This window comes from Balaenoptera acutorostrata, chromosome 9 (assembly GCF_949987535.1).
Source record: "Balaenoptera acutorostrata chromosome 9, mBalAcu1.1, whole genome shotgun sequence".
Lineage (NCBI taxonomy): Eukaryota > Metazoa > Chordata > Mammalia > Artiodactyla > Balaenopteridae > Balaenoptera > Balaenoptera acutorostrata.
The window spans coordinates 50,156,312-50,174,186 of NC_080072.1; the positions used below are offsets into that span (position 1 = coordinate 50,156,312).

Genomic DNA, 17,875 nt, shown 5'->3' on the forward strand with positions numbered 1-17,875 from the left:
GGCCGGACACTATAAAACTCGTATAGGTAAAGATAGGCAGAACACTCATTGACATAAATCGCAGCAACATCTTTTTTGACCCACCTCCTAGAGTAATGGAAATAAAAACAAAAATAAACAAATGGGACCTAATGAAACTTAAAAGCTTTTGCACAGCAAAGAAAACCATAAACAAGATGAAAAGACAACCCTCAGAATGGGAGAAAATATTTGCAAATGAAGCAACTGAAAAGGAATTAATGTCCAAAATATACAAACAGCTCATGCAGCTCAATAGCAAAAAACAAACAACGCAATCGAAAAATAGGTGGAAGACCTAAATAGACATTTCGCCAAAGAAGACATACAGATGGCCAACAGTCACATGAAAAGATGCTCAACATTGCTAATTGTTAGAGAAATGCAAATCAAAACTACAAATGAGATACCACCTCACACCAGTCAGAACTCCCATCATCCAAAAATCCAGAAACAATAAATGCTGGAGAGGGTATGGAGAAAAGGGAACATTCTTACACTGTTGGTGGGAATGTAAATTGACACAGTCACTATAAAGAACAGTATGAAGGTTCCTTAAAAAACTAAAAACAGAACTACCAGAGGACCCAGCAATCCCACTCCTGGGCAATACCTGGAGAAAACCATAATTCAAAAAGATACATGCGGGACTTCCCTGGTGGCACAGTGGTTAAGAATCCGCCTGCCAATGGAGGGGACATGGGTTTGAGCCCTGGTCCAGGAAGATCCCACATGCCGTGGAGCAACTAAGCTTATGTGCCACAACTACTGAGCCTGTGCTTTAGAGCACATGAGCCACAACTACTGAGCCCATGTGCCACAATTACTAAAGCCCGCGTGCCTAGAGCCTGTGCTCCGCAACAAGAGAGGCCACTGCAATGAGAAGCCCACGCACCACAACGAAGAGTAGCCCCCGCTCACCACAACTAGAGAAAGCCTGCGCACACCAACAAAGACCCAATGCAGCCAAAAATAAATAAATAAATAAATAAATAAATAAATAAATAAATAAATAAATAAATAAAAGATACAAGCATTATTTACAATAGCCAGGACATGGAAGCAACCTAAACATCCATCAACAGAAGAATGGATAAAGAAGATGTGGTACATACATACAATAGAATATTACTCAGCCATAAAAAGGAACAAAATTGTGCCATTTGCAGAGATGTGTATAGACCTAGAAACTGTCATACAGAGGGAAGTAAGTCAGAAAGAGAAAAACAAATATCGTATAATATCACTTACATGTGGGATCTAGAAAAACGGTACAGATGAACTTATTTGCAAAGCAGAAATAGAGACACAGACTTAGAGAACGGACATATGGATACCAGGTGGGGGAAGGGGGGTGGGATGAACTGGGAGAATGGGATTGACATATATATACTACTATGTATTAAATAGATAATGAGAATCTACTGTATAGCACAGGGAACTCTACTCAGTGCTCTGCGGTGACCTAAATGAGAAGGAAATCCAAAAAACAGGGGATATATGTATACATACAGCTGATTCACTTTGTTGTACAGCAGAAACTAACACAACATTGTAAAACAACTATACTCCAATAAAAGTTAATTTAAAAAATTATTTTCACAGATTTGAAGTTACATTTTGGCATTTTCTAGAAATAATTTACAGGGGTTTTATTTTTTAAAGCATTACATGTACACCACATAAAATTTTTAAAATTAAAAAATGCATCATCCTAAAAAAATTAATTTAAAAAAAATTAATTAAAAAATAAAAGGATTATAAGAGAATACAATGAACAACAAATTGGATAACCTAGAAGGAATGAAGAAATTCTTAGAATTATACAACCTTCCAACACCGAATCATGAAATTACACTTTTGGAGGTGAACACACTGTATACAGAAGTCAGAATATAATATTGTATACATGGGATTATACAATTTATATAATGTTATAAACCAATTTTACCTCATATATATATGTATACACACACACACATATGTATATAATGTGCTCTGATCCCATAATGTCACTTCTAAAAATATATTAGTAATTAGAGATGGGCAAAAGATGTTTCAAACAGCATTATTAATAAGGCAACAATTGGGAGCAATTTAAATGACCAATAGCAAAGAAAATGGTTCATCAATTATGATATATTAACTCAATGTAAATACACAGGCAGCCAGGAAAACTGTTTTCAAAGACCACTTAGTGATGTGAGACAATGCAATGACAGAATGATAAATTAAAATGGCTAAGAAAAATAAACATGTTGAAGAAACAGAAAGACAGAGAAACTAAGCTGAACACAGAACTAAGTCCAAGGAAACAGTTAATGCTGGAACAAAAGAAAATTTTAAAATAAGTAAAATTAATGTAGTGTTCCCACAAAAGTTTAAGAGACTATCCAAAAACAAGATGCTTCCACAGAGTCATCTTTGACATGTTCCTACTTTCACCATTCATATTTAATCTAGAACCATGATCAGTCAACTTTACTTCACAAATATCTTTCAAATCCACTCATATTTGCCCATCACCAACATCCTGGTACAAACTACCATCATTTGTCTCCTGGACTACTAATTAGTCTTCCTCATTCATTCTTGCCCATCCAATCCCAATGTGCTAGGGATACAATGATGAGCAAAAGTTCATAATTTATGCCATCATGGAGTTTATAATTTTGTGAGGCAAACAGAAATTATTCAGTTACATAAGAAAGCAGCAATTAGCACTGTATAAGAAAGCTATAGAGTGCTATGAGAGTATCAACTTCCCAGTGGTCTCTGAAGAAAGACCAAAATCTTTAACATGGTTGACAAAGCCCTCCGTGGCATGGATTCTGCTTATCTTTCCAGTCTCATCTTCTACCACTTTCCCACTTAATCATTATTCTGGAAGCACACTGGCTTCCCTTTTCTCCCATTTGCTTGAGTGCCCTATGCTCTCTCACTAACCTTGGGGCCTTTGTTCACAGCATTTGTTCTGTCTATAATGTTCTTCTCCACACTTCTCTCTTTTCTAGTTGGCTTGAGACATTTCAGCTTAAGCCACTTCTCCAAGGAAGCCTGTTCTGACCTGCCAGAATTAAGTGAGCACCCTCACCCATTTGAACACTCTGATAGTACCCTATAGCGTTCTCACATGTTCTCTAACTACAATGGAATTAAATTAGAAATCAACAACAGAAAGAAAATGTGGGGAAAAGAGACACCTGAGTGGTATAAGAAAACCAGGAAGAGGTGGTAGGGAATGGTGGTGATGATGATATGATGCTTATGTCTTGTAAGCCAAAAGGAAGAGACCGGTTCAAGTAATAGGGACTTGTCAAAAATGTCAAATCCTGGGCTTCCCTGGTGGCGCAGTGGTTGAGAATCTGCCTGCCAATGCAGAGGACACGGGTTCGAGCCCTGGTCTGGGAAGATCCCACATGCCGCGGAGCAACTGGGCCCGTGAGCCACAATTACTGAGCCTGCGCGTCTGGAGCCTGTGCTCCGCAACAAGAGAGGCCACGATAATGAGAGGCCCGCGCACTGCAATGAAGAATGGCCCCCACTTGCCACAACTAGAGAAAGCCCTCACACAGAAACGAAGACCCAACACAGCCATAAAAATAAATAAATAAATAAACCCAAAGTTTAAAAAAAAAAAAAAAAAAAATGTCAAATCCTACTGAGAGGTCAAATAAGGTAATGCTGAACATTTTCCAGTGGGTTTGGCAACATAGAAGATTTTGTTGACCTTGGTGATTGGTGTCTCATTGGAGCTATGGGGGAATAAGTCAGATTAAGTTGGGTTGACGAATGAATGGAAGGTAAATAAATGGAGACAGCAAGGGTAGGCAATTCTTTAGATAAATTTGTTGTGAAGGGAAAGAAACTGAGAAGGGGGCAGAAGAATATGGGATGTAACAGGTTAATTGTGTTATTTTAACTTTTCCCATCTTTACTAATTTTTGCCTTTGCCTTTGATCTACCTGTTTCTGAAAGATATGTTAAAGTGCCCTTATGAATTTTTATCTTTTCGTCCCTGTATATCTAAAACAATGTTTGTTGCTTTATTGCTATTAGCTCTTCTTGTTGGATTTTCTCTTTTATTAATTTTAATTTCCCCCTGAAATAGTATGTCTTTTACTAGTTAATTGTACTCAATCACCTTTATTGCCAGAATTCATAAGATTGATCACATTTGGACAACTGTATTTTATGGTTGGTTTCTTTATCATGTTTATTTCTTGTTGTTTCTTTTCATTTCTTTCCTGATCTGCTGGATGAAGCAAAGTTTCTTTATCTCGTTATTTTCTGTGATATGAATTTTCTACTTTTATTTGTACCCTAGAAATGGTTTTCCTTTTTTATGACAAATATAACTGGTTTACTGAATTAGTTGGAATCAGTAAGGTGCAAGCAGAAAGCAATTTTAGTTTTCTCATGACTGCCTCCTTCAGGCTGTTCTGCAGACTCAGTTCTTACCAACCCTGGATGAAATATCACTAGGATGAAAAAATATCCTAGTTTTTTCAGTGAATCTTAGTCTTCGTAAATTTTTATACAGTCTAACCCAATCTCTTATCCAATTGAAAGCTTATCTCTTCCTCCAACTCCAGATGTGCCTCAGTCTGGCAATGGAGAAAGGAAGTGAGGTTAGAGTCTTCACCATTTTCTCACCTGTTGCTTTACTCTTCCTTCATTGCTGTGCTGTCTCTTGCTCCTTTGGGATTGAAAGTGGGAAGATATACAAATGTCTAGTAAGCATACAAAAAGATGCTCAACAGCACTAGTCATTTGAGAGACACAACTCAAAACCACAGTGAGATAACACTTCACACACTGGAATGGCTGTAATCAAAAAGACAGACAATAATAAGTGGTGATGAGCTGTGGAGAAATTAGAACCCCCAAACGCTATGCGTGGAAATGCAAAATGGCACACATTTCCACTTTGGAAAACAGTTTGTCAACTTCCCAAAATATTAAACAAACAGCTACTGTATGACCCAGCAATTTCACTCCTACATATATACCCAAGAGAAATGCAACCTATGTCCACACAAAAACTTACACACAGCTGTTTATACTAGCATTAATCACAGTAGTCACAAAGTGGAAACAACCTAAATGTCCATTAACTGATAAATGGATGAAGAAAATACAGTAGAGTCATACAATGGAATATTTGGCAATAAAAAGGAATGAAGTACTGATACACACTACAAGATATATGAACAACAAAAAAATTATACTAAGTGAAGGAAGCCACACACTGAGACCACATATTGTATGATACTATTTATGTGAAATGTCCAGGATATGGAAATCTATAGAGACAGAAAGTAGAATAATGATTGCCCAGGGCTGGGAGGTGGAGGTGGGGGGAAGGCAGGAGTGAATGCTAATGAATACAAGGTTTGTTTTGAAGGTGACAAAATGCTCTAAAAATAGAGTATGGTGATGATTACATAACTCTGTAAATACACTAAAAACAACTGAATTGTGCACTTTAAATAGGTAAACTTTACGGTATGCAAATTATATCTCAATAAAGGTATTTAAAGAAAAAGTGATTCATCATAGGCCAACAAAATGTAACATGCCCCAAAATGTAGAAACTGTCTAGGCTACATTATCTAAAATTAATAATGAATCCCCCAAAACCATTAACAACTTGGAAATTTTTAAGTATCGTTTTATATAAAATAGAAATCAAAACTGAAATCAGACTATTTACAAATTATTGACAACTAAAACAGTTTACAGTGTATAACAAAATATATGAGTTACAGGAGAAGGATCACACAGAGGAAATTTGTTCCAGTAGGTATATAAAATACAAGACAAAATAAATTAATAAAAATAAAATTTTCAAATAAGAAAAACATATACTTATTATAAAAAATGTAAAGTAAATAAATAGAACAAAAGCTGGACTGTTGAAAAGAACTAAACAAACAGAAAAAATCTTTTAGCAAGTCTGAACAAGATATAAGGGAAATACACATAAACATTAGGGATGAGAAATAGGATATAACACTATATGTTAGAATCTTCTGGAAATATTTTTACATTTGAAGGAAATATAAATTATGAAATATGGATTAAAATTTGGATTAAAATTAAAATATGGAAAAAATTAATGAGAATAATAATAGAGAAAAAAATGGAAAGGAAATCAAAGATCACTTCACAAAAAAGGCAGTAGCCTTAAGTAGTTTTTAAAGCAACTTCTATCAGACCTAAAAAAAAAAAACAGATAATCTCTTCACTAGTTTTATGTGTAAGAGCGGAGAAGAGAATGGAAGCCTCCAAATTCATTCCATAAGCTTGAATTGATACCATACTGGAATAAGGATGTCTTGCAAACAGTATCTCACACACACACACACATACACACACACATACACATACACACACACACACACACACCCCACCTCTCCCTTATAAATATAGAAAAATTTTCCTTTAAAAAATTTGGCAAGCAAAATATAACAGAATTTCAAAACAAGAATGGGGTGCTTTCATATAAATTCCTATGTTAAAAGATTAAAAATAGAAAATCCATACAATTATCAAAGTAATGATAATAGTAGTGTTACAGGACAAATTGGAAACTATTCCAAAACTTTTACAATAAATGATACTTTTATTATTAATAACTTCTTCAAATCCTATTCCTTTACCCAATCTTATTTAAAATGACCCTTCACTGGATATTCCAAAGGCTTATTTTGGAGTCAAATGTAGTTCAGATTTAAGTAGTTTAAATAAACATTTGCACTTTTTTTTTTTTTTTAACTACTCAGCATCTGAATCTGAATATTCTTCCTAGGCTTGGGGATTTCTCTATCTCAGTATTTTGTGCAAGACCAAGGCTGCCTTCCATTATAGAAAAGGAAAGTGTCAGATATTAACTTTCCTACTTCCCCTGCCACCTTGGGCTTGGACACATGGATAGGATTGGCCAGTCAAGAGCCCCCACCAGAATTTTTGTATCAGGACCCAGTAACTCAAAGAAGCAGAGGCAGTAGAGAATGCTTTCTTGCAACAGTATCAACAGTGGAAGCCACATCTGATTTTCAAGGGCAGCAGGTTGCTGTGGTGCCAAAGGCAACATCCACAGAGCAAGATAGCGTCTCACATTCAGAAGTAGTGATAGAGGTGTCGTCACCTGACCAGTTTTTTTGCAGTTTTTGGCTGTGATTCAGGCTGCACAGCAACCTAGTTTTCTGACCATTTCTGCTTTTCCCATACTCCTTGAAGATTCTATGAGTTTCTCAAGATCCAGTCAATAGATTTCTTATCTGCTTGAATCACTGAGTCAGTTTTATTGCTTGAAACTAAGAACACTGAGTGACACAAAGTGACACAATGGTTTACTGTTATAACATGAAATTCTAGGTTGGATTTTTGTGTTTAAGAAAATCCCTATGCTTAACTCATGTAAATCCTTCCAGACAAACTCCTTGCCCACAAGTAACTGAAATCACCTATATCTACCTATTGTGCTAATAAGAGGGAGACATAAGGCTCAGTCTACTGAGCCAGCACTAAACTTGCTACTCATTGACAGTTTTTTTAGAAGAGAGGGTGCATAAGTGAGAGAAAGAATATAGATACCTTGAAGTTCATAAACAAAAATAGTGAAATTAGAAAGACAAATAGAGCCCTTATCCGGAAGAACACCACAGTCTACTGAGAACAACAGATGACAAATACTCCAATACTCCAAAGAGAAGTTGCTAGGCACATCCATGAGACTTACTAGGAGATAGCAAAAGTGGTCCTGTGAGGAGATCACTCTCCTCATCTATATATTTATAAAAGGATATATGTAACAAGATTTTTAGATGAGACTCTCAACTTTGCTACAATGTTCTTCCTCCTACCCCAAAGACTAGGGTAGGAGGAGTACTTTCCCCCATATTCTAGTCAAGTGAAAGGAGCTTCAAAAGAACCACACATACAGACTGGGTTTTTTTGCAAGAGGTGAGACTGACATTCTCCCTTCTCCCTTGCTTACTAAACTATAGAAACTCACAAATCCATTCTGTTTTGTTACAATCATAGAAGGTAAACAAATTATTGGGAGAAACACACACTCAGAAATTTGTTCAGCAAAGATGCTGAGTTTCTCCAAGGTCCATGGGCTACTGATTGGATCCTTTTGAAAATTCCTACCCAACAGTTGCCTGGTGAGGTGAAATGACTTCAACAGAAAGAGACAAGTGGAAATGTACTGCCAGAAGCAGGAATTAGGGGAAAGTCAAAGAGGTTACCCTGGGATGTCAGCAAACCACATCAGCAAACAGTGCACTGTCAGGTTATTAAGTGTATGGGGACATTGAAGACTCCAGAAAAGCATACCACAAGAAGCAGCAATTGCACACCCAACAGCTAGTAGCAGAAAAATCACAAACAGCACCAGCTACCTTTTAGCTCTCATCCCTCAAACCAAATAATGAGGTTAGGAGGAGGAAAGCAAGTAGAGAAATGAGAAAAAGAAAACAGGCCATGACATACTTACCCGCTACTGTCCTATGAAATTGCAATCGGGGGACTTCCCTGGCGGTCTAGTGGTTACGACTCTGTGCTTCCACTGCAGCGGGTGTGGGTTGGCTCCCTGGCCGGGGAACTGAGAAACTGTATGACACACGGCACAGCAAAAACAAAACAAAAAATTAAAATTAAAAAATTTAAGAGTCTCCAATAAACTCAGAGATTGCCTTTAAAAAAAAAGAAAAAGAAAAAGAAAAGAAATTGTAAATCGGGCCTGAACTTGATGGAGGTGGTGAAAGGTAGCCAAAGAGTCAGTTTAGGATTTGATGAGAGATAGAAGTTTTGATAGTAGATTGATTGGACTGAACTTTTTTTTTTTTAGCATATTATCAGTACATTTTAATTTTTATTTATTTATTTATTTATTTATGACTGTGTTGGGTCTTCGTTTCTGTGCGAGGGCTTTCTCTAGTTGCGGCAAGTGGGGGCCGCTCTTCATCGCGGTGTGTGGGCCTCTCACTATCGCAGCCTCTCTTGTTGCAGAGCACAGGCTCCAGACGCGCAGGCTCAGTAATTGTGGCTCACGGGCCTAGTTGCTCCGCGGCATGTGGGATCTTCCCAGACCGGGGCTCGAACCCGTGTCCCCTGCATTGGCAGGCATTTTCTCAACCACTGCACCACCAGGGAAGCCCTGGACTGAACTTTTTAATGCCTAAGACTTTAGATATTCTAATACCAAAAGTGACTAGGAAAGTCATTTTCCCAAGAATATTTAGAGGAATGGGGAAGGGGAAAACTAAAATAACATGGTGGCAGGCAGAGGATGGAGATAAATAAAGGAATATCCTGATTATACACCACAGAGTCCAGCTCATTCAATGAACAGGTTACACAAAGATGAAGAAAAAGGAGGAAGAGGGCCAAGAGGAGAAAGAAACTGACAACAAAGATGAGTCTCTTCTAGAAATAGGAAGGGGCATTTGAGATGCCTCACAGGCTGCTTCCAGGAGATGCTTGCAGTTACTTCTCGTTATTAACTACTGCGATATTGTGATATAATAAGAAATATATATCCAGTCTGTGTCCAGGTTCCTGGCACAGAGCTCCTAAAACTCTTGGAACTTCATGAGTTACAGGGATGAGAGGAGCCTCTTTTGTTACTCATAATAAGGCCCTGTCAACCATACTGAATTTATGTAAATGAGATAACTCTGGATGGGCCACCAAGATAGCTTCAGGATGGAGGCTGGTTGCCAGAGAAACCAGCCATGTGATTAAAGGGTTGGAACTTTCAGCCCCATACCCCCTTACACCTCCAGGAGGGAAAGGGGCTAGAGACTGAGTTAATCACCAGTAGCCAATGATTTAGTCAATCATGCCTATGTCATGGAACCTCCATAAAAACCCTAAAGGAAGGGGTTTGGAGAGCTTCTAGGGTGGTGAACACATCCACATGCTAGAAAAGTGATGCACCCCAACCTCCACAGCCGCAGAAGCTCCTGTAACCAGGACACTTTCAAACCTCACCCTATGTGCCTCTTAATTATATCTTTTATAATGAACTAGTAAATAAGAAAAGTCCCTTATTTCTGTAAGTTGTTACAGCAAATTATCAAACTGGAGGAGAGAGTTGTGGGAATCTGCAATCTTTTTTCTGTTTTTTTTCTTTTTTTGGTCACAGGATCTTAGTTCCCCAACCAGGGATCAAACCCATGCCCCCTGCAGTGGAAGCATGGAGTCTTAACCACTGGACAGCCAGAGAAGTCCTGGAATCCCCAATTTTAAGACAAGTCAGACAGAAGTGTGGGTAACTAGGGACCCAATATTAGCAACTGCCATCTGAATTGGGTGGGCCCTTAACCTGTGGTGTCTGTACTAACTCCAGGTAGTGTCAGAATTGAATTAAATTCTGGGACACCCAGTTGGTATCCACACAGAATGAGAGAACTGCTTGGTGGGTGGGGAAAACCCACATTTTTGGTGTCAGAAGTGTTCTGTGGTTGGGAGCAGATCTTAGTAATTATAACTAGTGATCATTATTAGTCCCTTCTAATCAAAATAAAATTATGGGTAAGACTCCTCATGATGTTAGCACTCATAGATTATATGATATAGACAATGTGATTTAAAGGTGATTTCAAGAGAATTAAATGAAATCAGGGGAAACACCTGTTTCAGTGCCTGGAATTCATTCAGTCAACATTTATGAACAAAAAGCACCATGGCAATGGGTAAAAGCACAGAATCTGGCATTGGGTTGTCTGGGGTTGAAATCTGGGTCCTATATTTACTAGTCTTGTGATATGAGCAAGTTTTATCTCCAGCTCTATATTTCTTCAACTGGAAGATGGGGATTATAATAATGAGTTGTTAGGAAAATTAAATTAGATAATACCTGTAATATCGAGTAGAACAGTTCCTGACTCTGAAGTAGACGTCAATAGTATTAGATATTTTGGTGGAAATAGAGCAGAAAAAAAAGTGGCAGCTGGTGCTACCCCCTTCAAGGGTCTTACAGTCTAGTGTGAAAACCAACCCACATATAAGTTTGATATAGTGCTGAAATGTTGTGATTGAAGAATAATCAGGGATACTAGGGACCCACAGGGAGAAGTGACTGATGAGACCTAAAAGATAGGGAGTCAAGAAGGATAAGTAGATGTGGAATGGTTTCCAGACCAACTGTGGAGGTTAAGGAAGATCATGAAGCAGTCAGATAGTTACAGGTCAGGAATGACAAAGAATTCAGTGCCATAGGAACACAGACAGCGAGGATCAGCTGGAAGAAAGGGCTGCAAACACAGGCAAAGATCACTGGCAAAAACAGTTGATATGACAAGATTTAGGCCTCTGTGCAGGAGCAGATCCAGGTTTCATGGAGCCTGAAGCTCATACAATTAGGAAAACCATCTTTAAGAAAAAGAAAACATAATTATAAATCCAAAAGTAGGTACAAAACAGAATATTTTTTAGAAAAAGAAATACCTTTAAAAGAAAAGGAATTATAAAAAATTATAACACTGACAACTATAAACCACAAAATCCAGAAAGATAATATAAATATTTATATTAACTGATTGATAGATCTGTAAAACTTTTTTCCTACATTTTTGTCTGTATACTTTTCTTATGTCAATGATTTTGTATTGTTTTCTGTAGTGAGGATAGAAAAATAGTTTAGTCTTTCTTCTAACATGGTATCTAAATTTGTTACTATTTGATAGTTGAAAAGTATAAAAACATGTGACTTCACAATGCTGTACCATTTGTAGTACTTACATGTGTGCCCTATAAACACAGGAATTCTGATGAATTCTCTTTCGCATGATTCTCATCCAAAAAGGGGGAGAAAAGTTTGATGCATTTAAAATGGTACACACTACTTTATCAAGTATTTTCCTGACAGAAGAGAACTTCCATTTTGACAAGTATAAGTGAAAACCAAATCCTGTACTATTCCACATTGGAAGAATTTTCCAGAGATCAGCTTCTGGCTCTGTATATTTCAAATCTTCTTTCTCTGCCATTAATACGCTCTTCAAGTGTCAGCACTATGGGTCACATTCATATTGCACAGTGCCCAGATCGTGGTGTTGAAATATCAACTTCCACTAAAAGAAACTAGGGCTTTTTCAAGAAATGTCTGATTCTAAGTCTAGGGCAGAAAATATAGTCTAGAGCTTCTTCACATACTAGATAGCAAAGAAGTTAGGGTCATATCAAAAGAACTCAGAAGCCAACTTTAAAGGGCTCTCACAATTAATGACTGGACAATTTGAGCTTCAAAGGGATGAAGATTAAAATTTACTGAAATCCATCTGACAGGTTTAAAGTTGATCACTTTCAGAAAATGCCAGGGAACGAATTCATTCTTTTGAAAATATTACAATAAACTATTTAATAATTAAATTATTATCAATAAGTTAAATGAAAAAAAAATAAGTTAAATGAAGAAAAAGAATCAACCATTTATCCTTCTTTTCCTATTTGATCTCTACCACTGGGTTACAAAGTAGTAGATGAGGGGAAGTATCTCTTTAGAAAAGTATTCTTGCTTATAAATACTAAAAAGAAAATCAGAATTTCACCATTTTGCATCCTCCAATAAATTATTGGATCTAAGCTTTGAGCATGAACAACCACTATCACAATAAGAGAGACAATCAGACTTTATGTGCCTCCTGACTGAAAGAACACAAAACACTGAAAGCAGCAAAAATAAGTCTAGTCCAGTCTGGATCAAGCTGCCAATTTATAGGAAAATACAGAAGACAGAGGCGTTGACACTACCGAGAGTATGCAGCTAGCAAAATGCAGGCTGTAGGAATAGGTCAAACATCCCAAGTTTCTCATCAGATAAACTTAGATAAGAGAAAGGGGAAGAGAGGAAGGAAGCCTTGTAGAGTAATAGAAAATTGAAAGACATATCATATTGTTTTTCAATGGGTAGGACTAAACTATAGTGACTAGGAATGAACATGTGGGCAAAAATAAACTAAAAAGAGACATAAGGTAGTGTATATATGTCCATGCCACTCTCTCACTTTGTCACAGCTTACCCTCCCCCCTCCCCATATCCTCAAGTCCATTCTCTAGTAGGTCTGTGTCTTTATTCCCGTCTTGCCACTAGGTTCTTCATGACTTTTTTTTTTTTCTTAGATTCCATATATATGTGTTAGCATATGGTATTTGTTTTTCTCTGACTTACTTCACTCTGTATGACAGACTCTAGGTCCATCCACCTCACTACAAATAACTCAATTTCATTTCTTGTTATGGCTGAATAATATTCCATTGTATATATGTGCCACATCTTCTTTATCCATTCATCTGTTGATGGACACTTAGGTTGCTTCCATGTCCTGGCTATTGTAAATAGAGCTGCAATGAACATTTTGGTACATGACTCTTTTTGAATTATGGTTTTCTCAGGGTATATGCCCAGTAGTGGGATTGCTGGGTCATATGGTAGATAGCTAGTGGGAAGCAGCCGCATAGCACAAGGGAGATCAGCTCGGTGCTTTGTGACCACCTAGAGGGGTGGGATAGGGAGGGTGGGAGGGAGGGAGACACAAGAGGGAAGAGATATGGGAACATATGTATAGGTATAACTGATTCACTTTGTTATAAAGCAGAAACTAACAAGCCATTGTAAAGCAATTATACTCCAATAAAGATATTTAAAAAAAAAGAGACATAAGGAAGCAATTACTATAAAAGTCAGGAAAGTGTTTACTATTGAGGGAAGGAAAAGGGTTAAAGTTGGGATAGGGAACTTGAGAGACACAGAGAGAGGTAGCTGTTGAATTCTACAGTTTGACTCAAGTAGTGGTTACAAATCTGTTTGTCTTATTGTTTCCTGTCTCTGTATTTTATATTCTTTAAATAAGATTCTGAAAATGAAGGAGGGTGAGGTATAAGGTGGGGTGGTGAAGTGGCTAGGCCAGGGTAGAATCAGAGCATTGTTGGCTTCCCTTGGTAACAGCTCCCTGACAGTAAGCAATGCCAATATTATTTCTAATACGATCTGAGGGATTTGCACTTATTCTAAGCTGGAGAAGGTGTGAACCAGGGCATGTTTTCCTGGGACCAACCTCCTTAAGAGTTTAATTATCTTTAGTGCTTTACCTTTGAGGTGTGGGAACAATTATGTTTATATTGTAGTTTACATTGTGATTTCCATCAATTCTTCTGTGGCAGACACAGAAGTGTGCCACCCAGATCCTCCTTCAAGAAGGCACTTGCTGACCAGCTGAGGGGAGTGAAGGGAACAGCCAGTCTTCAGTGGTCAGATCCTTCAAATCAGCCTCAACTGCAGAGTGGCTATTCACCTGAGGCCTTCCTGGGGCAGCCTGGAGCCCATGACTGAGTGACACAGAATATGAAACAAGACCTGGGCACTGTAGCCTGACACAGGATGCTCTGAAGGGCTACACTCACAACACAGCTCCCTAGTTGTTGACGAAGGTTTGTGGGGCCTGTATCACAGTTTAGCTTCTTCCTCTGCCAAATCTGGCTCACGTCCCTTTCTTTCTCAGGTGTTGATCCCTAATAAACATCTTGCACACCAAAATTTTAGCATCTGCTTCTGAAGAAACTGATCTGCGACATCCTTTAAGGCCTTGGTAAAGATTGCAAGATCTAAATGGATTTGAATAATGGGGTGGTGAAGAATAAACAGCACAAAAATAAAATAAGGGATGCATAACATTCCTACACTGGTCAGAAGGGAGCAGCATCCTTTCAAGGGTGAGAGAATGCAGGCCTTCTGGAAGTGACCACCAGGCAGGAAACTAAGCAGTGGCCAATGGCTCTGTTGAGAGCAGTGGAGAGGAGCATGAGACATAGCTGTCAGCTGGGCAACTTGTTAGTAAGTGATAATTAGAAAACAAAACTGGAGGATAGGGGCTTCCCTGGTGGCACAGTGGTTAAGAATCCGCCTGCCAATGCAGGGGACACGGGTTTGAACCCTGGTCCGGGAAGATCCCACATGCCACGGAGCAACTAAGCCCATGAGCCACAACTACTGAGCCTACGCTCTAGAGTCCGCAGGCCACAACTACTGAGCCTGTGTGCCACAACAACTGAAGCCCATGCGCCTAGAACCTGTGCTCCCAACAAGAGAAGCCACCACAATGAGAAGCCCGCACACCACAACGAAGAGTAGCCCTCGTTCTTCACAACCAGAGAAAAGCCCGCGTGCAGCAACGAAGACCCAAAGCCGCCAAAAATAAAATAAATAAAATAAAATAAATAAATTTATCTAAAAAAAAAAACTGGAGGATGAAGAAAAAGGAGGTAAAACTGATGAGCAGAGCAAGAATAGATATTTCTTCCACATGGCCTTGGGGGTAGAGGTGAGAGGACAGACACATAGCCCAAAGGAACTAAATAGAGAGCCCAGAACAAAACAATGCACATGGTCAATTAATCTACAACAAAGGAGGCAAAATTGTACCCTGGGGAAAGACAGTCTCTTTAGTAACAGATGCTGGGTAAGCTGGACAGCTACATGTAAAAGAATGAAATTAGAACTTTTTCTCATACCAAATACAAAAAAAGACTCAAAATGGTTAAAGACCTAAATGTAAGAGAAGAAACCATAAAATGCCTCAAAGAAAATACAGGCAGAATACTCTTTGGCATAAGTCATAAAAAATGTTTTTGGATCTCTCTCCTCAAGCAAAGGAAACAAAAGGAAAAATAAACAAATGGAACTTAATTAAACTTAAAAGACTTCCACAGCAATGGAAATCATTGACAAAACAAAAACATAACCTACTAAATGGGAGAAAATATTTGCAAATGATATGACAGATAAGGGGTTAACAGGCAAAATATATTAACAGCTCATACAACTCAATATCAAAATAACACACAACAAAGCTGAAGAATGTGCAGAAGATCTGAATAGACATTTTTCCAAAGAAGACATATGGGTGGACAACAGGCACATAAATAAGATGCTCAGTGCTGCTAATCATCAAGGAAATGCAAATCTAAACCACAATGAGATATCAGCTCACACCTGTCAGAATGGCTATCATCAAAAAGAACACAAATAACAAATATGTTGGTGAGGATATGCAGAAAAGAGAATTCTTATACACTGTTGGTGGGAATGTAAATTGGTGCAAACACTATGGAAAACAGTATGAAGTTTCCTCAGAAAACTAAAAATAGAACTAACATGATCCAGCAATTCCACTCCTGGTTATATCTCCAAATAAAACAAAAATACTAGTTCTAAAAGATATGTGTATCCCAATATTCACAGCAGCATTACGTATAATACCCAAGATATGGAAGCAACAGCAACATCAACGTCCATCAGCAGATTAATGGATAAAGAAGATATGGAATATTATGCAGCCATAAAAAAGAATAAAATTTTGCCATTTGCACAACATGGATGGACCTGGAGAGTATTATGCTTAGAAAAATAAGTCAGACAGAAAAAGATAAATACTGTATGTTATGATTTATATGTGGAATCTAAAAAAGAAAACAAACAAATGGATATAACAAAACAGAAAGAGACTCAGAGATATAGAGAACTAGTGGTTACAAGTGGCCAGAGTGAAGGGGGAAGGAGGAAGGTAATGGTAGGGGATTCAAAGGTACACACTAATATGAATGAAATAAATGAGATACAAGGATATATTGTATAGAGCAGGGAATATATCCAATGTTTTATAACTTTAAATGGAGTATAATCTATAAAAATATTGCATCACTATGTTGTATACCTGAAATTAATATGATATTGTAAATCAACTATACTTTCATAATGATAATAAACAAAATCTATCTAAACCATGGAAATATATAATTATATGAGAATCACTATGATTCTTTAAAAATGCATGTGCAAACTCCCAAAGAGTCTTTATTCCCATTTTGTAGTAATCCCTAGTTCCTTCAACTGTTTTTCATGGGAAATGATTTTTAATTTCTTATCTATACTCCTTACTCTCCCCAGAACACTGTTTCAGAACCAAATGAAACACTCCAAAATCTGGTTGATGATCACAGAATGAAACTGGATACTCTTATTTCCTGTCCCAGAAGCAATTCTATTTTTTCATTTGTTTGCTTTGGTAATTCAATCCACTTCATCATTTAATCATCCCTTCAAGAAATATATTTTAAGTCTTTATTACGAGTACCATGACATTTCTGCAGCAGAGTACAAAGAACAATGTTTTTAGGAGTAGGAGAAAAAATTCTCTGTATTTGGAGGAGCTGGGAAATAATATTAAGAAAATGATTACAGAATCTGGAAATAAAGATTTGGAAGTCATCAGCAATCAAGTGGTATTTAAAATCACAAAAGCATGTTAAATAAACTAAGAAATAAATGAGAGATAGAACGTGGAAAACAACTTAAACAAACACAGTATTTTACGTTTCAGATAATGTGTATAGAAAATACACATACAAATAATGAAAGCAGAAAGAAGGAAACATAAAAATAGAATCATATTGTGAATACTACTTTGGGACACACTTTAAAAATAAATTAGCAATACATCATAAACAATTAGACCGTAGAGCAAGTCACTGCAGTCAGTTCACAAGGAGCACCTCATACATCCAGTTAATATTGGAGAGTTTCCTAAGAAGTTATTTATATTCCCTGAAAACTTATTTTATATATTTTTTCCTGTGGCTGCCTTGGTGAAGATATATTATGACTACAATGGGTAACTGGTAAGCATCATGCCTTCTGAAGAATTCCCAGGTTTTGATTTGACAGATTATACTTTTTCTTTAGAACAAAGCCAGACACATCATTTTGGCCTCTGACAGCACTGACTTTGTAAAATTCATTTTGTCATCATGTTACACAATTCATTGAGAGACATTAATAATT

General features: G+C 37.4%; 1 protein-coding gene across 2 annotated transcripts in view; it reads right to left on the reverse strand.

Moving 5' to 3' along the window:
* ZNF215 (zinc finger protein 215) overlaps positions 1-17,875 on the reverse strand; it is a 246,610-nt gene that overhangs the window by 175,830 nt on the left and 52,905 nt on the right. For both annotated transcript variants that reach the window (XR_009009153.1, XR_009009152.1), the window contains exon 2: positions 8,528-8,643. The gene's annotated coding sequence lies outside the window, so the exon portion shown is untranslated. The remainder of the gene's footprint in view (positions 1-8,527; positions 8,644-17,875) is intronic.